This window comes from Bos taurus, chromosome 7 (genome assembly GCF_002263795.3).
Source record: "Bos taurus isolate L1 Dominette 01449 registration number 42190680 breed Hereford chromosome 7, ARS-UCD2.0, whole genome shotgun sequence".
NCBI classification, from domain to species: domain Eukaryota; kingdom Metazoa; phylum Chordata; class Mammalia; order Artiodactyla; family Bovidae; genus Bos; species Bos taurus.
The window spans coordinates 28,841,152-28,867,318 of record NC_037334.1 but is presented as its reverse complement, the minus strand read 5'-3'; the positions used below and the strand labels follow the sequence as shown (position 1 = coordinate 28,867,318).

Sequence of the window (26,167 nt, the reverse complement as noted above, 5' to 3'; positions counted from 1 at the left end):
AGCAAAGGAAACTATAAACAAGGTGAAAAGACAACCCTCAGAATGGGAGAAAATAATAGCAAATGAAACAACTGACAAAGGATTAATTTCCAAAATATACAAACAGCTCATACAAGTCAGTACCAGAAAAGCAAACAATCCAATCAAAAAGTGGGGAAAAAACCTAAACAGACATTTCTCCAAAGAAGACATACAGATGGCTAACAAACACATGAAAAGATGCTCAACATCGCTCATTATTTGAGAAATGCAAATCAAAACTATAGCAAAATATCACCTCACACCCGTCAGAATGGCCATTATCAAAAAGTCTACAAACAATAAATTCTGGAGAGGTGTGGAGAAAAGGGAACCCTCTTGCACTGCTGGTGGGAATATAAATTGATACAGCCACTATGGAAGATGATATGGAGATTTCTTAAAAAACTAGTAATAAAACCACCATATGACCCAGCAATCCCACCCCTAGGCATATATACCCTGAGGAAACCAAAACTGAAAAAGACACATGTACCCCAATGTTCATTGCAGCACTATTTACAATAGCTAGGACATGGAAGCAATGTAGATGTCCATCAGCAGATGAATGGATAAAGAAGCTGTAGTACATATACACAATGGAATATTATTCAGCCATAAAAAGGAACACATTTGAGTCAGTTCTAATCAGGTGGATGAACCTAGAGCCTATTATACAGAGTGAAGTAAGTCAGAAAGAGAAATATAAATATCATATACTAACACATATATATGGAATCTAGAAAGACGGTACCAATGAATTTATTTGCAGGGCAGCAATGGAAAAACAGACATAGAGAACAGACTTACGGACATGTAGGGGGCAGGAGAGGGTGAGATGTATGGAGAGAGTAACATGGAAACTTACATTACCACATGTAAAATAGATAGCCAATGGGAATTTGCTGTATGACTCAGGGAACTCAAATAGGGGCTCTGTATCAACCTAGAGGGGTGGAAGAGAGAGGGAGATGGGAGGGAGGTTCAAAAGGTGGGGACATATGTATACTTAGCTGATTCATGTTGATGTTTGACAGAAAATAACAAAATTCTCTAAAGCGATTAGCCTTCAATTAAAAAAAAAAAGAGAGACAATTGCTAGAAGCTTTCCTTATCCTTGGAGAAAGGGCTGGGTCCTGTGCTTCTTCTTGCGTGCCCCTGTCCTTCTCAGTATACACCCCTCTCTTAGCATTTTCTTATGGTATTCAAGTTTTCTGTGTGTGTATTTGCCATGTAGTTCTGAGACTACGTGGAGTTGTGTCAGATTCCACAGGTTGAGGGCACAGGGCTCTACAAACCCTCCTCACTTCAGCCATCAGTGGCAAGCTCTAGAGTTCTCAGGCCACTCATACTTCTTACCAATTGGCTACAAATCTGAGGCTTCCTACTACCTCCCCAAGTTCTAGAATTTGCTAGAATGATTCAGGGACTTCAAGAAAGCATTTATACATAGGATTATAATTTTATCATAAAGCATACAAATTGGAGCCAGCCAAATGAAGAGACACATAGGATGAGGTCTAAGAAGATCCCAAGCAAAAATGTTCCCTGTCCTCAGAATGCATGACCCTCCTGGCACATCGAAAAGTATCACTAACGTGGAAGCTCACTAGAGCTTCAGATATCCAGTTTTTATTGGGGTTTTGTGACATAAGTTTGATTGACTGAATCATTGGTCATGTGATTACACTCAATTTTGAGTTCCTCTGCTCCTTCTCAGAAGTTGATCTTATAAATGTGTGACTCATAGCCTTAACCCTCTGATCACACAGTTGGTCCCTCTGGCATTGTGGCCCCCATCCTGAAATTATCTGGAGACTCACCAGGAGTCACATCGATAGCGTATATTCCATTGCGGTCTGAGGGACTCACCATGAATAACAAAGACACTTTTTTTCAATTTGGAAATACCAAAGATTTAGAGGCTCCCTCCTAGAAAGTAGGGACAAAGATCAGTCAAATTTCTTCTTATGCAACTATATCTGTCTCACTTATTAGCTGCGGCCTCCTATATGGAGGGACTATGTCTGGCATGCGTATGCCTGGGATCAGCTCCCAGCAGACTTTTTTTTTTTTAAAGTAAATCTGGCAACTTAGTCCCATTAGTAAGTTAGAGAAGAGCCTTTCTATTTGTGGGTCTCAACCTGACACTTTGTTACTTTTCACAGTAACCTCAGAAATTCATTTTTTTCAGGAATTAGTAATGCACTGATATTTCGGTCCTTTGATAATTTAATCCATCACCGAGAATAGTAATACAGAAGAGCAACCATAGAACAATTTTTTAAGCATATTTTTTCTCCCTCCTGAGTGACATTTATAGGAACGCATTAGCTAGTTGTGAATTAATTAGGAAATTAATAGAGACTGTATCAGCTTTGTACAAGGAAAGACAACAAAGAGAGGTACAGGATTTGGAAATTTCATGGCTGTGTTTACGAGTGTCTAAGAACATCAATATTAAGTAATTTATAGAATTGCGTGCTGGTATTTTCATTTTTGTTCTTAATCTAAAGATGGCCTGGGGACTGGCTTTTAGAATATTTATATTGTATTTGGTGAATTTAACAACTTAGTTGACTGTATTTATGTTTGCTCTTTTGTTCCAAAAGCTATTTGCTTCTCGTAGGTAACATAGCCAATGCTGAGCATTGAATATTTAACTTAGTTCTCCAAGTCTTTGATAATTTCAATTTGCTAGGTTAAAGCTAGGACTATTGCCTAAAGGTTTTTTGTTTTAGTTCATAAGACTATGAATTTAAAATTAAGTGATTTAAAAGTAAGTCAACTTTTTATTGAGATAAAATACTACATGTTCTAATTTTAAATATTTTACACAAGTTGAGCTCAGTACAATCGCTCAGTCATGTTTGACTCTTTTGCCCCCATGAACTGCAGCACGCCAGGCCTCCCTGTCCACCACCAACTCCCGGAGCCTACCCAAACTCATGTCCATTGAGTCGGTGATGCCATCCAACCATCTCATCCTCTGTTGTCCCCTTCTCCTCTTGCCCCCAATCCCTCCCAGCATCAGAGTCTTTTCCAATGAGTCAGCTCTTCGCATCAGGTGGAGTTTCAACTTCAGCATCAGTCCTTCCAATGAACACTCAGGACTGATCTCCTTTAGGATGGATTGATTGGATCTCCTTGCAGTCCAAGAGACTCTCAAGAGTCTTTTCCAACACCACAGTTCAAATGCATCAATTCTTCGGCCCTCGGCTTTCTTTACAGTCCAACTTTCACATCCATACGTGACTACTGGAAAAACCATAGCCTTGACTAGATGGACCTTTGTTGACAAAGTAACATCTCTGCTTTTTAATATGCTGTCTAGGTTGCTCACAACTTTCCTTCCAAGGAGTAAGCGTCTTTCAATTTCATGTCTGCAATCACCATCTGCAGTCATTTTGGAGCCCCAGAAAATAAAGTCAGCCACTGTTTCCACTGTTTCCCCATCTATTTGCCATGAAGTGATGGGACCAGACGCCATGATCTTAGTTTTCTGAATGCTGAGTTTTAAGCCAACTTTTTTACTCTCCACTTTCACTTTCATCAACAGGCCCTTTAGTTCTTCACTTTCTGCCATAAGGGTGGTGTCATCTGTATATCTAAGGTTATTGATATTTCTCCTGGCAATCTTGATTCCAGCTTGTGCTTCATCCAATCCAGCATTTTTCATGATGTACTCTGCATATAAGTTAAATAAGCAGGGTGACAATATACAGCCTTGATGTACTCCTTTTCCTATTTGGAACCAGTCTGTTGTTCCATGTCCTGTTGCTTCCTGACCAGCATACAGATTTCTCAAGAGGCAGGTCAGATGGTCTGGTATTCCCATCTCTTTCAGAATTTTCCACAGTTTATTGTGATCCACAAAGTCAAAGGCTTTGGCAAAGTCAATAAAGCAGAAATAGATGTTTTTCTGGAACTCTCTTGCTTTTTCAGTGATCCAGCGGATGTTGGCAATTTGATCTCTGGTTCCTCTGCCTTTTCTAAAACCAGCTTGAACACCTAGATGTTCATGATTCACGTATTGCTGAAGCCTGGCTTGGAGAATTTTTAGCATTACTTTACTAGCATGTGAGATGAGTGCAATTGTGCAGTAGTTTGAGCATTCTTTGGCATTGCCTTTCTTTGGGATTGGAATGAAAACTGACCTTTTCCAGTCCTGTGGCCACTGCTGAGTTTTCCAAGTTTGCTGGCATATTGAGTGCAGCACTTTCACAGCATCATCTTTTAGGAATTGAAATAGCTCAATTGGGATTCCATCACCTCCACTAGCTTTGTTTGTAGTGATGCTTTCTAAAGCCCATTTGACTTCACATCAGGATGTCTGGCTCTAGGTGAGTCATCATACCATTTTGATTTACTGGGTTGTGAAGATCTTTTTTGTACAGTTCTTCTGTGTATTCTTGCCATCTCTTAATATCTTCTGCTTCTGTTAGGTCCATACCATTTCTGTCCTTTGTTGAGCACATCTTTGCATGAAATATTCCCTTGGTATCTCTAATTTTCTTGAAGAGATCTCTAGTCTTTCCCATTCTATTGTTTTCCTCTATTTCTTTGCATTGATCACTGAGGAAGGCTTTCTTATCTCTCCTTGCTATTCTTTGGAACTCTGCATTCAAATGGGTATATCTTTCCTTTTTTCCTTTGCTTTTTGCTTCTCTTCTTTTCACAGCTATTTGTAAGGACTCCTCAGACAGCCATTTTGCTTTTTTGCATTTCTTTTTTTTGAGGGATGGTCTTGATCCCTGTCTCCTGTACAGTGTCATGAACCTCTGTCCATAGTTCATCAGGCACTCTGTCTATCAGATCTAGCCCCTTAAATCTATTTCTCACTTCCACTGTATAGTCATATGGGATTTGATTTAGGTCATACCTGAATGGTTTAGTGGTTTTCCCCACTTTCTTCAATTTAAGTCTGAATTTAGCAATAAGGAGTTCATGATCTGAGCCACAATCTGCTCCCAGTCTTGTTTTTGCTGACTATATAGAGCTTCTCCATCTTTGGCTGCAAAGAATATGATCAGTCTGATTTCAGTGTTGGCCATCTGGTGAGGTCCATGTGCAGAGTCTTTTCTTGTGTTGTTGGAAGAGGGTGTTTGCTATGACCAGTGCGTTCTCTTGGCAGAACTCTATTAGCTTTTGCTCTGCTTCATTCTGTACTCCAAGGCCAAACTTACCTGTTACTCCAGGTTTTTCTTGACTTCCTACTTTTGCATTCCAGTCCCCTATAATGAAAAGCACATCTTTTTGGGTGTTAGTTCTAAAAGGTTTGTAGGTCATCATAGAACTGTTCAACTTCAGCTTCTTCAGTGTTACTGGTTGGGGCATAGACTTGGATTACCGTGATATTGAATGGTTTACCTTCAAAACAAATAGAGATCATTTTGTCGTTTTTGAGATTGCATCCAAGTACTGCCTTTTGGACTCTTTTGTTGACTATGATGGCTACTCCGTTTCTTCTAAGGGATTCCCGCCCACAGTAGTTGCTATAATGGTCCTCTGAGTTAAATTCACCCATCCAGTCCATTTTAGTTTGCTGATTCCTAGAATGTTGACGTTTACTCTTGCCATCTCCTGTTTGACCATTTCCAGTTTTCCTTGACACAAAGACACTGGCAAAATTCCTGGGCATCACAATTCAGTTTTTCCTCTAAGCACATGGAGATGCCTTGCTAGAAGTCCTAGGGAAGTCTTCCTGGGTGTTGCTTCACTTTCTCTAGGCCCCTAACTGGTTTGAACCCTTAGTTTTTCTCTTTCTTTCTAAGCAGACTTGATTTCAGGTTTGTGGGAAGAGACAGGACTTTTTGTAAATTAGGATCATCAGAGACGTTCTGTTTTTATTGGATTTTAAAAAATAGTCTCCTATTCTTGTGTGATGGTGGGGGTCTCCTGTGACTATATTCACAATAATTCCTAGGTATCACCTGATACCCGGTCCAGGTATCAGGACCAGGTATTTAAAATTTTAAATTATTTAAATTTTCCTATTAAAATCAAGGGTTGGTTTCACTTTATTTAAAACCAGGGAGAATAACAGCATGTTTGTATGTAACAAGATGATACAGGTGAGAAGGGAAAACTGATGATGCAGGATTGAGTAGAAACCTTGATGCCCTTGTTCAGGGCACTACACCACCATGATCAGTTCCAAGGGAGACTGTCACATGGCCCTCTCTGTGCATGGTGTTCTGGGAGGGTGCATCAAGAGGGCCTGTCGTACAGGCTACACAGGATGGATCCAAAGGAATTAACAGTCCACCAAAGTGGTCTGAAGATTATTTTAAATGGAAAACATCTGAACAGCAGCCACAGAAAGACATTGTCTCAACAAGCCTCCTGAAAATATAGCCACCACTGACTGCCCTCCTCTACCCCCTCTTCCCCCAACCCTCACCAAAAGAGTTTCTAGACAGGAAGGAGTCTGTCCATTTTCATTAGCATTAAAAAGCCAAACAGAAGCTTCCATACAATCCCACTGAAACCCTGAACCGTGCTCTTTGTTAAGGTGGTATATAAATCTTTGTGTGTGTGCCCGTGTGAGCAGTCACTCACTCTTTGTGGCTCCAAGGACTGTAGCCTATCAGGCTCCTCTGTCCATGGAATTTTCAGGCAAGAATACTGGAGTGGGCTGCTATTGCCTCCTCTAGGGGATATTTCTGACCCAGGGATCAAATCCGTGTCTTTTCCATCTCCTGCATTGTCAGATGGATTTTTTACCACTGTGCCACCTTAGAACCATAAATCTCTATCTATTCCCAGAGTTACTCATCAATGAGCAACTCCTGTTTGCTCCTGTTTAAAAAATCTTTTCTCCAGTTAATCTATTTTCAGTTAATTTTCAGATCTCTTTTTGGACCTAAGTTGGTAGAGAAAAATCTTTTCCTCCCCACATGATTATAGGTACATGTGGGGAGTTGGCCTTAGTTAAGAGCATGGACCCTTAGTTAATCTACAGAAACAGGAGAGAAGGCAGAGGGATTTGTGTATATCCAGTCTGTAATTCTCAAACCTGCTGGAAGTGTCATTTCTTCTCACCGATTCATGTCCTCACTTCCCATTCACTACTCTACCTCATTCCAATAAAACTGCTGGGCTTAATATATATTCATTCAATTATTCATCACCGACTTGATGGACATGAGTTTGAGCAAGTTCCGGGACTTGGTGATGGACAGGAAAGACTGGCATGCTGCAGTCCATGGGGTTGCAAAGAGTTGGATACTACTGAGCAACTGAACTGAACTGAATTATTCATACATGAAATGTTTCTTTAAACCTACTAGATAGTCTAGACCCTGAACATACAGCTTGAACAAAATCCAGAATTCCTGCTTCCATGAAGCTAGCTCTCTAGTGGGGGAAAACAGATATGAAACAAAATACATAGTACTTTCAGTGGTAATAAGAGTGACGGATAAAAATAAACACACACACACATAAACAAAAGGCAGGAAAGGGAGGAAGGGAGTGTTGACTGCCTCAGTTCAGTTCAGTCAGTCAGTCATATGTGACTCTTTGTGACCCCATGGACTGCAGCATGCCAGGCTTCCCTGTCCACCAGCAACTCCTGGAGCTTACTCAAACTCATGTCCATCGAGTCAGTGATGCCATCCAACCATCTCACCCTCTGTCGTCTCCTTCTCCTCCCACCTTCAATATTTCCCAGCATCAAGGTCTTTTCCAGTGAGTCAATAAAGCAGAAGTAGATGTTTTTCTGGAACTCTCTTGCATTTTGGATGATCCAATGAATGTTGGCAATTTGACCTCTGGTTCCTCTGCCTTTTCTAAATCAAGCTTGAACATTTGGAAGTTCATGGCTCATGTACTGTTGAAGCCTGGCTTGGAGAATTCTGAGCATTACTGTGCTAGCATGTGAGATGAGTGCAATTGTGCAGTAGTTTGAACATTCTTTGGCATTGCCTTTCTTTGGGATTGGAATGAAAACTGACCTTTTCCACTCCTGTGGCCATTGCTGAGTTTTCCAAATTTGCCATCATATTAAGTGCAGCACTTTCGCAGCATCATCTTTTAGGATTTGAAATAGCTCAACTGGAATTCCATCACCTCCACTAGCTTTGTTGGTAGTGATGCTTCCCAAGGCCCACTTGACTTCACATTCCAGGATGGCTCTATGTGAGTGATCACACCATCATGGTTATCTGGGTTATGAAGATCTTTTTTGTATAGTTCTGTGTATTCTTGCTACGTCTTCTTAATATCTTCTGCTTCTGTTAGGTCCATACCATTTCTGTCCTTTATAGAGCCCATCTTTGCATGAAATGTTCCCTTGGTATCTGTAATCTTCTTGAAGAGATCTGTAGTCTTTCCCATTCTATTGATTTCCTCTATTTCTTTGCATTGATCACTGAGGAAGGCTTTCTTATCTCTCCTTGCTAATCTCTGGAACTCTGCATTCAGATGGGCATATCTTTCCTTTTTTTCTTTGCCTTTTGCTTCTCTTCTTTTCTCACCTATTTGTAAGTCCTCTTCAAACAACCATTTTGCCTTTTTACATTTCTTTTTCTTGGGGATGGTCTTGATCACTTCCTTCTGTACAATGTTATGAACCTCTGTCCATAGTTCTTCAGGCACTCTGTCTATTAGATCTAATCTCTTGAATCTATTTGTCACTTTCACTGTATAATCGTAAGTTATATGATTTAGGTCATACCTGAATGGTCTAGTAGTTTTCCCTACTTTCTTCAATCTAAGTCTGAATTTGGCAATATGGAGTTCATGATCTGAGACACAGTCAGCTCCCAGTCTTGTTTTTGCTGACTCAATAGAGCTTCTCCATCTTTTGCTGCAAAGAATATAATCAGTCTGATTTTGGTATTGGCCATCTGGTGAGGTCCATGTGCAGTCTTCTCTTGTGTTGTTGGAAGAGGGTGTTTACTATGACCAGTGAGTTCTCTTGGCAAAACTGTTAGCCTTTGACCTGCTTTATTTTGTACTCCAAGGCCAAATTTGCCTGTTACTCCAGGTATCTCTTGACTTCCTACTTTTTGCATTCCAGTTCCCTATAATGAAAGGACATCATTTTGGGGTGTTAGTTCTAGAGTGTTTTATAGGTCTTCATAGAACCGTTCAACTTCACCTTCTTCAGCATTAGTGGTTGGGGCATAGACTTGGATTACTGTTGTATTGAATGGTTTGCCTTGGAAACGAACAGAGATTATTTTGTTGTTTTTGAGATTGCACCCAAGTGCTGCATTTTGGACCCTTTTGTTTACTATAATGGCTACTGTATTTCTTCTAAGGGATTCTTGCCTATAGTAGTAGATACAATGGTCATCTGAGTTAAATTCACCCATTCCAGTCCATTTTAGTTCACCAAGTCCTAAAATGTTGATATTCACTCTTGCCATCTCCTGTTTGACCACTTCCAATTTGCCTTGATTCCTGGACCTAACATTCCAGATTCCTATGCAATATTGCTCTTTACAGCATCAGACTTTACTTCCATCACCTGTCACATCCACAACTGGGTACTGTTTTTGCTTTAGCTCTGTCTTTTCATTCTTTATGGAGTTATTTCTCCACTGATCTCCTATAGCATATTGGGCACCTACTGACCTGGGGAGTTCACCTTTCAGCGTCCTATCTTTTTACCTTTTCATGCAGTTCATGGGGTTCTCAAGACAAGAACACTGAAGCGGTTTGTCATTCCCTTCTCCAGTGGACCATGTTTTGTCCGAACTCTCCACCATGACCCGTCCATCTTGGGTGGCTCTAAATGGCATGGCTCATACTTTCATCAAGTTAGACAAGGCTGTGGTCCTTGTGATCAGTTTGATTAGTTTTCTGTGATTGTGGTTTTCATTCTGTCTGCTCTCTGATGGAGAAGGCTTATGGAAGCTTCCTGATGGCAGAGACTGACAGAGGGGGAAACTGGGTCTTGTTCTGATGGGCAGAGCCATGCTCAGTAAATTTTTAATCCCAATTTTCTGTTGATGGGCAGGGTTGTTTTCCCTCCCTGTTGTTTGACCTGAGGCCAAACTATGGTGGAGGTAATGAAGATAATGGTGACCTCCTTCAAAAGGTCCCACTGCTGCACTCAGTGCCCCCGACCCTGCAACGGGCCACTGTTGACCCACACCTCCGCCACAAACACTTGGATACCCAAGGGCAGATCTGGTCAGTCTCTTGTAGGGTCCCTGCTCCTTTCTCCTGGGTCCTGGTGCACACGAGGTTCTGTTTGTGCCCTCCAAGAGTCTGTTTCCCCAGTCCTGTGTAACTTCTGGTGGCTCTATGGTGGGGTTAATGATGACCTCCTCCAAGAGGGCTTGTGTCATACCCAGGTCTGCTGCACCCAGAGCCCCTGTCCCTGCGCCAAGGCCACTGCACACCCATACCTTTGCAAGAGACACTCAAACACAGGTCGGGCTCTTTGTGGGGTCTCTGGGTCTTGGTACACACAAGGTTTGTTTGAGCCCTCTGAGCATCTCTGGCAGGTAAGGGGTTTGATTCCAAGCATGATTTCACCCCTCCTACAATCTTGCTGCGGCTTTTCCTTTACCCTTGGACATGCGTATCTTTTTTTGGTGGGATCCAGCATTCTCCAGTTGATAGTTGTTCAGCAGCAAGTTGTAGTTTTGGAGTTCCTGCAGGAGAAGATGAGCGCATGTCCTTCTCTTCCACCATCTTACGCCACAAAAAAAGGTTGACTGCTTCACCAAGAAGGAAACATTTGAATAAATGCATGAGGAGGTAAAGAGCAAGCAGTGTGGATATAGTGGGATGCCTTTTCCAGGAGGAGGGAATAGATAAGCAGTGAGAGTGTACCTGGTATAGATAAGGAAGAGCAAAGAGATCAGTAGGGAATAAGCAAAGGGAAGAGACACAGCACAAGATAAAACCAGTGAGGTCATATGGGGCCAGACCTGCCAGAGCTTGTAATCATTGCAAATGCTTCAGTTTTACTCTGACTGAACTGAGGACCCAATGGGGGGATGTGGGCAACAAAATGGACTGTGGGGAGTAATGACGGAAGCAAGGACAGCAGTAACAATGCTTATGCAATAATTCTACCAAGAGATGATGGTCACTGCTTTGGAAAAAACATCTGGCAGTTCCTTAAAAGGTTAAACAAAGTTATTCTACTATCCAGGGACCCTGTAGTTGCACTCCTAGGTACACCCCCAAGAGAAGGAAAACAAATATTTGAATGAAACATAAATATTTATAGCATCATTATCCTAAGAGCCAAAAGGTGGAAATAACTGAAATATCCATCAACTGAGGAAATGTTAAACAAAGTGTGCTATATCCATACAATAATAATGAAATGTTATTCAGTTATGAAAAAGAATTAAGTGCTGATACAACCTACAACATGATAAACCTTGAAAGTATCATATTATGTGAAAGGAGCTGGTCAGAAAAGACCACATCAAGTTCAATACCATTTATGAGAAGTCCAGAACAGATAACTCCACACACATGCAAAGTAGATTAGTGATTGCTAGAGACCAGGGCAAAGAGGGAATGGAGAGTGACTGTTAATTTTGTGTGTGTGTGTGTGGGGGGTGGGTGGGCGGTGACTAAATGTTCCAAAATTAACTGTGGTGATGGATGTACAACTATTCAAATAGAATAAAAACCATTGAGCTGTACACGTTAAATGGATAAACTGCATGGTACAAGAATTATATTTCAATACAGCTGTTAATAAAAACAATAAACGATGGAGTTTGGCATAGGGACATGTGCTTAGAAGGTAGAGCTAGTAGAATTTGGTGAAGACTGGATGAGTTATAGGAAAGTAAACTGAGTCAAGGATATGCGACTGACACTAAATGGGCATGAGGGAGAATGCAGGATAAGTTTAGGGAAGAAAATCAGGAACTTTCTTTTGAATGTGTTAAGTTTGTGATGCCAAGGAGACATTCAATATGCAACTGGAGATATGAGTCTGGGGTTCAGGAAAGAGCTGGGCTGGAATTTTACATTTGGGAGTTATTAGGATATGAATGGTGCTTAACTAGAGTCATCAGCTACCTCCAGGTAGCCAGTCTTCACCTTCTCAATAGCACTGGGCAGTATTGACCACTGTCTTCATCTATAACTGTTCTGTCTCTTACTTTCAGTAGAGAAATTTTGTCCTTCCTTCCTTCCTTGTCTCTCCCAATCAGTTTAATTTGCTCATTGCCTTCCACCTAATCTTCAATTGAGAGTTGTTCAAATCTTCCTCTTGTGTTGTTTCCTTCATGATATTGTATATTCACTAAGAGAGTGCATCTACATCCTAATTTCAATTACCTCTAATATACAAACTCACAAGTGAGCTTCAGATTCTTTACATAATGATTAAATATGTATAAAAAGCATCTCAAATTCAACCTGTGCAATATTGAACTCATCCTCTCTATCTCCACTCCCACTCCAAAACCAGTTTTCTTTCAACATCCCTTATTTCAGTGTATGAGTTATGTATTTGTGTAAACTACATGCTATCCTTGGTATCTCTTACCCCAGCATATATAATCTATCATCAAATTCTAATATATTCTCAAAATGTCTCTATTTTTACTGGCGAGCAATGCAAGCAAATGTCTACTCTATAATTTTTCACACAATCCATACTGAACCAGCATTTCCACCATTCATATGCCCTGGAGACAGACTAATTACAGAATATTGTGGATTTAAAAAAGGGGGTGGTGGGGGGCATGGGTTCCTTATACATGTTGAGGATTTTTCCTCCTCAGTGTTCTCTACAACTTTCCTTTGCAGTTTTCCTACTGTGTGTCTGTTTTAAATCCATATCATTCTACCAGTTATGTAGTCTCTTTCTACCAGAGACTAATTCTCTTAACATGTAGCTGCATTCATTTCCAGTTCAAAAACCAAAACAGCCTTTTGCCTGGGAATTTAAAAGCACACTCCTAATACTAGCATTATAAGTCCATCAAGACAACGTCCAAATGCTTCCTCTATATGTCCCAGTGTTACGGGTTGAATAGTGTCCCCCTCCAATTAATGTCCTTCCTAGAACCTCAGAATGTGACCTTATATGAAAATAGAGTCTTCGAAGATATAATCAAATTAAGCTGAAGTCATCAGTTTGGGCTCTAATCCAAATGCTTGGTGTCTTAATAAGAAGAGAGAGATTTGGAAATCAACTCACAGAGAGAATACCATGTGACAACAGAGGCAGAGAAGAGAAGAGAAGGATGCAACTCTAGGCCAAGAAATGCCAGAGAATGGTGGCTTCCTCTAGACGCTAGGAGGAGGCAAGGTAGTATTCTCCCCAACAAGTCACAGAGGGAGCATGGCTTTCTGACATCTTAATTTTAGACTTCTATCTTCCAGAACTATGAGAAAATAAACTTGCTATTTCAAGCCACCCAGTTGTGATATTTTGTAATGGTAGCCCTAGGAAACTAATACATCCTCTTACATTGAAAAATTCATTTTTCCCTTGAATCTGCATTCTGTGTTTTTTTTTTTTTTAATTCAGCTGTAATTCATGCACTATAACATTTACCCTTTTAAGAATATAATTTAGCGGTTTTAAAAAATATTTTCACAAGGCTGTACAACACCACCACAGAAATATTAGGAATATGGTTCCCTGATGCTCCCTCCTCTCAGTGCTTTCAACCACACATCTTTCTCTATGAAATTGCCTCTTCTAGACTGCACTAATTTTATTTGTTCCATGTCTTTTTCTCATATATTCTCCCTGCTACCCCTATTTGTGCATTATAGCTATTGTCATTCACCTAGTTAATAAATTGGTTCCCTGTGTATCCCTGTTTCCAGAACATGTTAAGCATTTATAACATGCTTTTTGAGTGAAAACATGAATCAATAAATGGCCATTTCAATGACCATCCTCTTTCTATCATCTGTCTTTTCTCATTTTGTTCAAATCTATGTTTCCAATGCATGTGATTCTCTTTAGAATCAGATTGGTTTTGATGTATGAATTTTAAACACACAATAATGTGTGCTACAATATTCAGAGGACAAATTTATTGAAGAAGCTACTTGGCAAATAGCATTGAACAAGACTCTTTGGGGAAAATAATTACGGTAATGAAATAGACATAAGTGAATGGTAGAGTTTCTTGTTTTTTAATGCCATCTGCACCCTTTACTTTAGAGATATTATAGTCTGAATGGGGGTGTCCAAGACTAGAAATGATGTGAAATACAAGAGATCAGTACATGGACTCAGTTCAAGTATGAATTGCTGATAGAAGACAAATGATGCTGCTTGATATTGTGACTTGAAAAGAAGTAAACCATGAATCATCCCCATATATAAAGTTGTATCAGAACAGTGGAACTGGTACCTGAATAGTTGTCATTGACTATATTGTTGGCAAAACAAGTAGTTGTTGGCAAGTAGCTTAAATGTTGCAATATGAATACAATTCATATTATCTGGAAGAGCAGACATTCCAGTTTCCAATTAATTTTTTTTTTTTTTTTACCATATGTTTAGAAAATAAAAGTGATATCCTGAATCAGCTAAAGCTAGGACAGCACATTGTGCTTCTCTGTTGAAAGACATCATATTAACAGAGATAAGACTAAATATGTATAGTAATGCATAGCAATATAATTTTTATATTAAAAAAATTTAAAACACTCTTATGACTTAAGCATTATTATTGTCCCACATTGACAAATGAGGAAATGGCCTTGGTAACATGAGCTGATTGGCTTATAAATCTATCAAGGTAGTACATGGTAGGGAGGCAGGATACAAACCCATACCACTCTTCAAACTTTTAACTCACTATGTCCAGAATCCAAATGCTGAGCACATACAAATAGGCAAAGTTGCTCTGATGATGCTGATGTAATGAAAAATAATGGCAACAGTAAATCTATTGATTTATTTGTCTCTATTAAAAAAGCACTGTGAGGAGAGAGATTTAGGCTTGTTCACTGCTGCATCCCAGCGCCTAGAACAGTCCCTGGCACACAAAACATCAATTACAATGTCTTTATAAATCAAAAAATAATACATCACATTTTCAAAGACATTTCACCAATATTATTTCATTGTTGTCATAACAATTTATAAGATTTCTAATTCTGCTCCAATATTCTTATTACTCCCTGTTGTGTAGAAGATAACTTAAAATATCAATGCTGAGATATTACAAATCGGGGATATTAATCATCAAGACCAGTCCCATAATAAGTTCCCAGCCAATCTTACCTCAAGGATGACAAGTACTGACTTGAATACACTGGCTTCTCTATGAACAGAAGATGTTGAAAGGCATGTGAAGAAATTCACTGTTGAGGAACACACACATCTGTCAACATTAAAAAACAAAAAATTACATTAAAATTCTGAAATATGGGAGAAGGTTGGCTTCCCTTCATAAGGAAGGCAGTGTTGAAGGGTGTTGCCTGTTACAGCTACTATAATCAAATGCCTTCCTATCCTGGTTTTTTACATTTATTATGGAGAATCAAAAACTGAGTTAAATGAGTATCTTATTTTGGGATAGAAAGGTAACAAGGTCCTGGGCTCTGAGGAGTTTCCTCTCAAGAAGCTTAGTGGTTTTGAGGGGAGGAGATATGAGTAAATGGGATGTAGCTCTGTTCACTTTCACACAGAAGTAGCGAAAGGGATTCTGCTGTCAAAACAATTTGAAAACCTCTTTTATTTAAAGGATAATGCCATCTACACCCAGAAAAGATGAAGACTCTAATCGGAAGATACTTGCGCCCCAGTGTTCATTGCAGCACTATTTACAACAGCCGAGACACGGAAGCAACCTAAATGTCCATCGACAGAGGACTGGATAAAGGATGTGGTACATAAACACAGTGAAGTATTAGTCATCAAGAGGAATGAAATAATGCCATTTTCAGCAACACGGATGGACCTAGAGATTATCATACTAAGTGAAGTAAGTCGGATAAAGACAAATATCACATGATTATCATTTAAAGGTGGAATCTAAAAAATTACACAAATGAACTTATTTACAAAATAGAAACAGACTCACAGAAAACAACTTTATGTTACTAAAGGGGAAAGGGGGGTGAGGAGGGATAAATTAGGAGTTTGGGATTCAAAGATGCAAACAATTACATATAAAATTAACAACAAAGTCCTACTGTATAGCAGAGGGAACTATATTCAGTATCTTGTAATAACCCATAATGGAAAAGAATCTGCCAAAAAATCTGAATTATTTGGCTGTACATCCAAAGCTAACAAGATACTGTAAATGAACTATACTTCAATTTTTAAAAAATGTGGAAATCAATATGCAAATCAGAAAAAAAAAAAAAAGGATTTACTAAAAAGTATAAAGCCATAGTGTTTTATTCTCCATCCAGAAGCAATATCCAATCAAAGTTAGGACAAGGTATTTTGAATGTAAACGTTGCTTATCCAGCTCTCTCAGTTAACTGGAGCTCAGTTAAGAAGTGGAAAGGAAGAGACAAGAAAGGCGCACAATAAGCAGAGGCCTCCCTGACACTGCAGCACCATTCTCGAAACTACTAAGCTGCTTAAGTGAAGTGAAGTCGCTCAGTCGTGTCCGACTCTTTGCGCCCCCATGGACTGTAGCCTACGAGGCTCCGCTGTCCATGGAATTTTCCAGATAAGAGTACTGGAGTGGGTTACCATTTTCTTCTACCAGGGGATCTTCCCCACCCAGGGGTCGAACCGGAGTCTCCTGCATTGCGGGCAGACGCTTTACCGTCTGAGCCACCAGGGAAGCCATTAAGCTCTTTACTTACAGGCAAGTCTTCAGTCTTCATCAGGACCAGCTCTCTGGAATGCTAAGAGCCTCACTTCTCTGGCTTCTCAACCCCTAACAGTAATGCAACACGCAAGGAAGGATGAGAGGCGCTAGGAGGGTGATGGGGCTCTTAGAAGAATGTTCTACTACTGACCGCAAAATGGAAGTGGGAGAGACTGATTAGGACAGAGCACCTACTTACTACCCAACCCACTTGATTTTGTAGAGGAGGCAGGTGTGCATTGTTAGGGACTCAGACTAAATAATTTTATAACCCTCAGCTGACTCTCAGGACCCTTAGATGATGCAGTCAGTGATGTTTATAACAATGATACGAGTATTTTAAAAACATTTAAAACACTCTTGCAGATTAAGTATTATCATTATCTCGCATTCACAAAGGAGGGGTTAAGTTATGTTTAAATTATGTTTAATATTGCTCTTTTAAAAAAGAGAGAGACTTTTAATTTTAAGGAAATATTTTTAAAATCTGGGTAGGTTAAAGGGAAAAAAAGCCTGTTACCTGGAAAAATCCCACTGTTTGGAACAATGAATCTCTAAGGGATTTCCAATAAAGGAGATGTTACTTTACTTAGATGTAACCATATGTTCAATTACAGGAAGGCATATTTGTGGAAAATCAATGAAATATCCACAGTTTATTTCATAAAACATAGATGATAGTTTGGGTTTTTGTGATTTTTTTCCTTGAAATCTAAGTTATTTTGAAAAAATGATTCTAAAACTAGTTTATGGAAAGAGTTAGTCTGTTCCTTAAGTTCAGAGTTTTGCAAATAAATACATTGTTTTCAAAAATGCACTCCTACCTGAAAAATTCCTGTCTGTTGTTTTGCAAAGCAATACTTGTAAAACCTAAACAGTACTCAGGCTTTTCCGTCACATATTATTTAAAGCGCTTTATCATCATTACTTGTGATTTTAATTCTCCTAAAACTTTGTGACCTCTGTTCACCAGAGAAATAATTCATCTAATAACATTAATGAAGAGAACTGATCAGGCACATAAACACACATACAGTCACACACGCACGCACGCGACATCACCCAAAACCCACAGTAAGATGTCCGTCCATAAATTCAACAGCTATTGAGAAACAATTTGTTCTTTTGAAGAAATGTTTCCTTTGTGTCTATCCTACTTTTCTCTTTTAAAAAAATCGTGTTTCATGTGAAAAATGAGATCAAATTAGATATCCTTGAAAAACTAAAGCTTCTGCACACTACATATGCAGGAACTAAATCAAGACATGTGGAAAAGGGTAAGATGTGCTATAATATAATGCAGTTGGAAAAAGAATTACTTTTTTCTCTGCTTTCTGATGAAGAACTCGATGAAAGAGTGTGCCAGCAAGAACAAGTTCCTCTAAGTGACATTTCATTTCTTAGCAGCTAGATAGATTAATGCTTGCTTCTCTGCAACTCATGCATTACTAGCCCTAGTACTTCAGAAATGAAAAATCATGTACTCAATTTATTCTTTATTGCATAAATGTTATACAAAGAGAATGAAAATTTGCATTTGGGTCTTCATTCCAGATAAAATATTGTGGTCTTGATAACAGGTTAAGAAATACTGTAGTACCACTGTCCTTTCATATTTAGCCTCTATAAAACAGCCTAATGGATTATACGTATAAGATGAGGAGAGAGAAAAATAGAATTATGTTACATTGGGTAGCCTCTAAATAGATTACAAAAAAATGTTATCACCTTTTCAGGGCATGGCTAACAAGACCCACCTGTAAATCTTTTTAAGAGCCAAATCACAGGGAACCAGAGACATTTCCAAATTATCAACATCACAACTCAACCAAAAGGAACTTGAACTACAAAATTCAGAAGAAAAGCAAAGTCTAAAGGAATACACGGTGAAGGATTAAGAGACTCCTGATCTGAAGGCAGGTCTTAGAGTCTGATCTCTTCTCCTCCAGACAAGAGAAAGTCGAGAAAGTCCAAAGGACAAACTTGAACTTTCATTTGTGGTGCCCATACTACCCTGTCTTTTTAAGAGTCTCTGCCCCATTAGCCTTAGTACTTTGGATAAACTTAAGCTTTTTGTTTTTCAGATCTCTGTTTTTAGCTTTAGTTAGAACTTAAAAGTTTGGGGTGGGGTGGCATGGGGGTGGAGGAGGAATGGGGTAAGGAAAGATGTTAAGCTTCTGCTGCTTCCCTCCAGTGATGAGTTTACCCCAAATAATCTTCAGTGCTTTAGAGAAATATTGTTTGAAAAAATTAACTAGAATTAAAATAATTGTGGCTAGTACAGTTGTATACATGACAGATCATAAAGTCTGTTATAAATATATTTGGTGAAAGTGAAAGTCGCTCAGTTGTGTCTGACTCTTGACTATACATACAGTCCATGGGATTCTCCAGGTCAGAATATTGCAGCGAGTAGCCTATCCCTTCTCCAGGGGATCTTCCCAACCCAGGAATCGAACTGGTGTCTCCTGCATTACAGGCGGATTCTTTACCAACTGAACTATAATCTCCTGGAAAGTGCAGATGTTTCCAGCTTAGTGAGTCAGCATGAGAATTTTCAGTTATGAATCATTTCTTTAATATATTTGATCTGATCGGCGTTTTATCTTTGAATACATTTTTGGATAATAATTTTACACAGCTGCCTAAAATTCCTTTCTAGCCATGCAAAACTTTGGAAAACAGCCCCTCTTTGCCCCACAGACCCTTTAGGATGCACCCTCAACCCCTCCTCTGTCCACAGACACTCGTCAGAACATGGGGGCTGTGTTGGACATATATTATAAAACAACAGATCCTAGGAGCATCTTTCAAGGTCAAAGTTTGGATTTCTGCCCCCTGTGGCCTTGACTGCTTCTGGAAACTTGCAGAGTTAAACCCAAGTCCAACACTCAGAGGAAGGAATTGTTTGTGGTGCTAAGGAAGAAAACGGGAAACACTTGGGGGTTTAATTTAAAGTAATTATGGCATTGGGCTAGAGCCAATGGAAATTTTTCAGAAAGCCTGTCTTTTGTGAGAAAGTCAAAGTCATTTTTGGAGGAAAAAAAAAAAACCCACTAAGAACCAAGTGATTGTTTAAAGAAGCAACTCCCCCCACCACCTCACACCTTACACCACCTCCCCAGCCATGGATAAGGTCTTTGTATTTTCCAAAACTTCCCTAAAACACAATGTATTGGAGTCATAAAATACAAATACAAAGAAAGGCAATAAAACTGAAAATTAATTCTTTATCCTCGGGAAGTGAAATCTACTTACATAGTTGCATGGGCCTTGGACTTGAAGAAAATCATAACAATGCAGTGTAGTAAGCCTGAGGGAAAGGAAATGTCACCTGCACCTCCTTCCTGCTCTGTTTCTTTCTGACTTTTGGAATTCAGGAAGTCAGAGAAACGAAACAATTTGGATATTCAAGTGGTCATGATTTTTCAGTCAATGGGAGAGCAGTAAAACAAAGTCGAAATGTATTAAATTACTAACATATTGGTCAAAGGAGTGAGGGGAAACTTAAAATGAATTTAGAAACTATTGGTTTAAAAAAAAAAGTGAAAACTTCTTTTGCATGTCTGAAGTATAAAGTTTCCCAAAGGCAAAATAATTTCCTAGGACTTTTCCTAAATACATTATGAGAAAGAATTTTTTTTAACTTTTAATTTTGTATTGGGGTGTAGCCAATGAACAATATTGTGATAGTTTCAGGTGAACAGTGAAGGGAATCAGATATATATACACACACACACATATATATATCTCCATTCTCCCCCTAATTTCCCTCCTTACCAGCCTGCCACATAACACTGAGCAGAGTTCCATGTCCTGTGCAGTAGGTCCTTGTTGGTTATCCATTTTAAATACAGCAGTGTGTACATGTCCATCCCAAACTCACTATCTCTTCCCCCCATCCCCCCGCTTCCCCATAGCAACCGTAAGTTTGTTCTATGAGAAAAAATGTTAATGTTTAGAGACCAACAGACAGACAGGGTAGGTCAGCAGAACAGTGACTTAATTATTGTTGATGCAGTTACTGTGATTATATTGGGGCTTTTGTTTTTAAATGCCTTAGGCTGGCTCTTCCTTGTCCACCTGACTGCTCCCTGTTTTCTTCTATATAATCATTTTTCATAAGTTTATAATCATTAGCTTTTAAGTTAGCAATTTTAGAAGAAGCCTATTGTTGTTAGATAATAATAATAAAAGCCATCTTTTTCATGAATGCCTGCGATATGTCAGGCACTTAACATTCACCATTAACCTTTACAGCAGTCCCAGAAAATTGATATTATTAGCCCACTTTAAGACTAGAAGCCTCTTAAGTGGTAAAGCTAAAATTTGAACACAGGTAAGTCAGGCTCCTACACACGCCTTTCAATTAAGCCTGCACTTTGTTGTGATTCAGAGCTAAAGTTAGGCACCAATTTTGAGGATATGCCACTTCAGATAATATACGGGATAAATGACATCTATATCCTGTTAAGTTTCAATATAAAAGGGTGCAAGAATTTTTGGACCTCAACTGAAATTCATAACAGAGGGAATGATGCATTTGCTCTGTATAAGATTGGACTAGAAGGAACAGATTTTCCTCTTTCTTCTTTCGGTAATATAGCCCCAGGGCCAAAAGTGGTCAACCATTGTCATAATTCATTTGGCAGTCCTGTCAAAGATAGCTCAGTCATTTAGTATAACAAAATATTTTTTAACAGTCAGGGTACATATTTGATTTGGATCCAGGGACAAATGGCTCTTCTAAGGCTTCCTGGCAGGTTGAAGATGTGATGCATCAACTGGACGTATCAGGGCTTAATACCACTGAACCATGGAGTACATTTTAAAAGCTCACATACATTCTCAAATATCAGTGTATATAACAAATTTCACTGCCTTTGACTCAACGATATTTAGAATATATGCTATATCAGTCTTTCTGTTCTGTGATTTAGTCATAGTCCAAGGTCGTTGTCTTCTGTTCAAATGTAAAAAGTTTAACTTGAAGTGTAGGTTATTTATCTTGGACTTGGTTTGAAAGGGCATATATTCAATCATGTTTTAATGTATAATAGTTCCTAATTTAACCGAGGAGGAAGTTACAGTCACACATCATTTATCCAGAATCACTAAGAATGGAGATGTTACACATAAGGGCACTTTCCTGAATATGTCCTTAAGAATATTTTCAAAATCACAAAATCTGTACTTATTTTCATCCATTTGGACTTGATTAAAACAGGGTCAACAATCACAATTCAACTTCTTGATAACTTAAAGTTTTTACATTATTAACTTTTTTTATTTTAAAAAAAGAGAGAGCACTAAGAAAAAACGCATGAATTTGTGTCTGGACCCACATTCAACCTTCAGCACTGAAGAGAAAGAAGTGCTGTTTTTGTTTTGCTTTCTTGCCAGTTATAACACTTTCTGCATCCTCTCCTTCTTCCTCCTCCTTCTCTTCCTCTTCAGCCCATTTTAAAATCAGATTGTCTTCTTATTGTTGTGTTTTAAGAGTTCTTTGTATATTTTGGATAATAGTCCTTTATCTGATACGTCTTTTGTAAATATATATTCCATCCCCTGCCCCAAATCTGTGGCTTATCTTCTTCTTCTCTTGACATTGTCTTTTGCAGGGCAGAGGTTTTTAATTATGAAAAGTCTTGATGCCAGGCAGTGTCAGTTCTCCAACTTTTTCTCCTCCAATAATGTGTTGAATATTCTAAGTCGTTTGTCTCTCCATAAAACTTTAGAACCAGTTAAATAACTTGCTGGGATTTTGATCAGGATTGCATTGAATCTATGAATCAAATTGGGAAGAACCAACATTTTGACAATATTGTATGTTCTTATCCATGAACATGGAATATCTCTCCATTTATTTATCTTTCTTTGATATGTTCATCAGAGTTTTATAGTTTTTCTTATATAAATCTTGTACATATTTTGTTAGATAAACCAAAAGTTCATTTTGAAGAATGCTAGTATAAACAGCAGAGAAGGCAATGGCACCCCACTCCAGTACTCTTGCCTGGAAAATCCCATGGGCGGAGGAGCCCTGTAGGCTGCAGTCCATGGGGTCACTATGAGTCGGAAATGACTGAGCGACTTCACTTTCACTTCTCACTTTCATGCATTGGAGAAGGAAATGGCAACCCACTCCAGTGTTATTGCCTGGAGAATCCCAGGGACGGGGAGCCTGGTGGGCTGCCGTCTATGGGGTCGCACAGAGTTGGACACGACTGAAGTGACTTAGTAGCAGCAGCAGTGGGCTTCCCTTGTGGCTCAACTGGTAAAGAATCCACCTACAAGGTGGGAGACCTGGGTTAGATCCCTGGGTTGGAAGATCCCCTGGAGAAGGGAAAGGCTACCCACTCCAGTTTTCTGGCCTGGAGAATCCCACAGACTGTATAGTCCATGGGGTTGCCAAGAGTTGGACACAACTGAGTGAGTGTAAACAGTATGGTGTTTTAAATTTCAAATTTCATTACTTGATAGGAAAGAGATTGACTTTAGTATAGTAAACTTATATCCTACAACCTTATTATAATTTATTATTAGTTCCAGAAGTGTTTTTTGTCAATTCTTTTGGATTTTCTACATAACTAATGACATTTCCTATGAACATAGAGTGTTTTATGTGTCCTTTCCTCATTAGTCTGACTGAAGGGTTTCCCATTAACAATTTGGGTGTAAATAAGAATAATAACTGGAATGGGTTAAAACATGGTTTAACCTAGAAGTGTATACTGATCTTAAAAAAATGAAACAAAATCTCATTGCTCTCCTTTGGAAGATGTCAGAGAAACAATCCATTATCTTTTAAACTTGTATGTACAGGGAAATGTTCAAGCATTTATCCTGCCTTTCCTGTATGTCTATACTGTAGGATAAACAGAAGAGTCTAGAAAGGGAAGTTTCTGTTTATAGAAGTACTCCAGCTGGTAAATGGAGAACCCATGCTAGAATTATCATATCACCATTTTGCAATAGTTTATTAAATAATGGATCCGCACAATGATTATCTAAGGCTGCTAGCAACTCAAAAAGAGAAATAATTCAACATTATATGCTTCATAATCAAAATACACAATACTACCTAATAAGCATTATTACAAAAAAATTAGCACCTGAAATGACCAAGCTTCTAGATTTAACTATAGGAAATATAGGACACTGAGGATCTATTAAATACTATTATTACAAGGATGCAATTAGCAAAGTCCAGACTAAGAAACTCAATAAGATAAATGATCTAGTTTCCCCCTCCACTAAGTAAGTTGAAAGAGTGGGAAAGAGAAACAGAGAGCACATCTATAGTTTAAAACAGATTTAGGAAACATTTCAACAGTTAAATTTAATGAACCTCATTTGGATCCTTTAAAAAGCATTTTGAAAAATTTGACAATCAAGACAATTGAACACTGTCTGGATTTTTAAAAATATTGTAAAGTTAATATTGTTTTTAGTATTTATTATTAAAACAATAGCAGACCACCTTTCTTGCCTCCTGAGAAATCTGTATGCAGGTCAAGAAGCAACAGTTAGAACTGGACATGGAACAACAGACTGGTTCTAAATCAGGAAAGGAGTACGTCAAGGCTGTATATTGTCACCCTGCTTATTTAACTTACATGCAGAGTACATCATGTGAAATTCATCAGGCTGGAAGAAGCACAAGCTGGAATCAAGATTGCCGGGAGAAATATCAATAACCTCAGATATACCGATGACACCACCCTTATGGCAAAAAGTGAAGAAGAACTGAAGAGCCTCTTGATGAAAGTGAAAGAGGAAAGTGAAAAAGTTGGCTTAAAACTCACCATTCAGAAAACTAAGATCATGACATCTGGTCCCATCACTTCATGGCAAATAGATGGGAAAACAATGGGAACAGTGACAGACTATTTTTTTTGGGCTCCAAGATTATTGAAGATGGTGACTGCAGCCATGAAATTAGACACTTGCTCCTTGGAAGAGAAGCTATGACCAACATAGACAGCATATTAAAAAGCAGAGACATTACTTTGCCAACAAAAGTCCATCTAGTTAAAGCTATAGTTTTTCCAGTAGTCATGTATGGATGTGAGAGTTGGACCATAATGAAAGCTGAGCACTGAAGAATTATGCTTTTGAACCGTGGTGTTGGAGAAGACTCTTGAGAGTCCTTTGGACAGCAAGGAGATCAAACCAGTCAATTCTAAAGGATAACATCGAATATTCATTGGAAGGACTGATGCTGAAGCTGAAGCTCCAATACTTTGGCCACCTGACAAGAAGAACTGACTCATTGGAAAAGACCCTGATGCTGGGAAAGATTGAAGGCAGGAAGAGAAGGGGACGACAGAGGATGAGATGGTTGGATGGCTCACTGACTCAATGAATGTGTGTTTGAGCAAGCTCTGGGAGTTGGTGAAGGACAGGAAAGCCTGGCATGCTGTAGCCCATGGGGTCACAAAGAGTTGGACATGACTGAGCAACTGAACTGAACTGAACTGAACTGAGGAAGGGTAGTCTCAGCATAAGTGATCAGCTTGTGTCAAATTCTCTGATTGGTTGATGGTGCAGTAACAGGGCTATATCATAGGGGTTAATATTATCAATCCTTGGGCTCCAGTAGGCCTTGGGGCCTGATAGACATAAAATCATTTCATTTGGTGAGGCTTTTAACACGTCCGTGTCTTCCCTGGTGGTCAGATGGTAAAGAAACTGCCTGCTATGTGGGATACCTGGGTTTGATCCCTGGGTTGGGAAGATCCTCTGGAGAAGGGAACAGCTACTCACTCCAGTATTCTTTGCTGGAGAATTCCATGGACAGAGGAGCCTTGTAGGCTACAGTCCATGGGGTTGCAAAGAGTCAGACACGACTGAGTGACTTTCACTTTTAACATCTGTAAAACTCAGGAAATGTGCATCAGATATAGTTATCTAGGCATTTGAGAGAGGAGCCACAGTAGAGTATATGGGAAAGGGGTCTGTCCTAGAAAGGACCCATAGAATCCTGCTGGGTTACAATGTTAGTGTGATTTTTAAAAACAACATAGTTCTTATCTTTAGAAAATATACTCTGAAATATTTATGATATAATATGAGGTCTGGATTTGTTTTATAATAATCTAGTCGGTAAGCAGGGTATAGATAAGTCAAAATGAACAATTATTGAAACAGATGACAAAATATGTGGGATTCACGGGCTTCCCTGGTGGCTCTGCAGTAAAGAATCTACCTGCAATGGAGATACAGGTTCAGTCCCTGGGTTGGGAAAATATCCTGGAGAAGGAAATGGCAACCCACTCCAGTATTCTTGTCTGGGAAATCTCAGGGACAAAGGAGCCTGGCAGGCTACACCTGCCTCCATGGGGTCTCTGGAGTCAGACATGACTTAGCAACTAAATCACCACCATGTGAGACTCATTATATTGTTC

The 26,167-nt window shown here is 39.1% G+C and overlaps 1 long non-coding RNA gene across 1 annotated transcript in view; it reads right to left on the bottom strand.

Annotated features, from left to right (window-relative positions):
- Nucleotides 1–26,167, bottom strand: part of LOC101904702 (uncharacterized) — a 530,136-nt gene that overhangs the window by 122,175 nt on the left and 381,794 nt on the right. Inside the window, exon 3 of the long non-coding RNA XR_009495220.1 lies at nucleotides 15,209–15,308. This is a non-coding gene — a long non-coding RNA (uncharacterized lncRNA). The remainder of the gene's footprint in view (nucleotides 1–15,208; nucleotides 15,309–26,167) is intronic.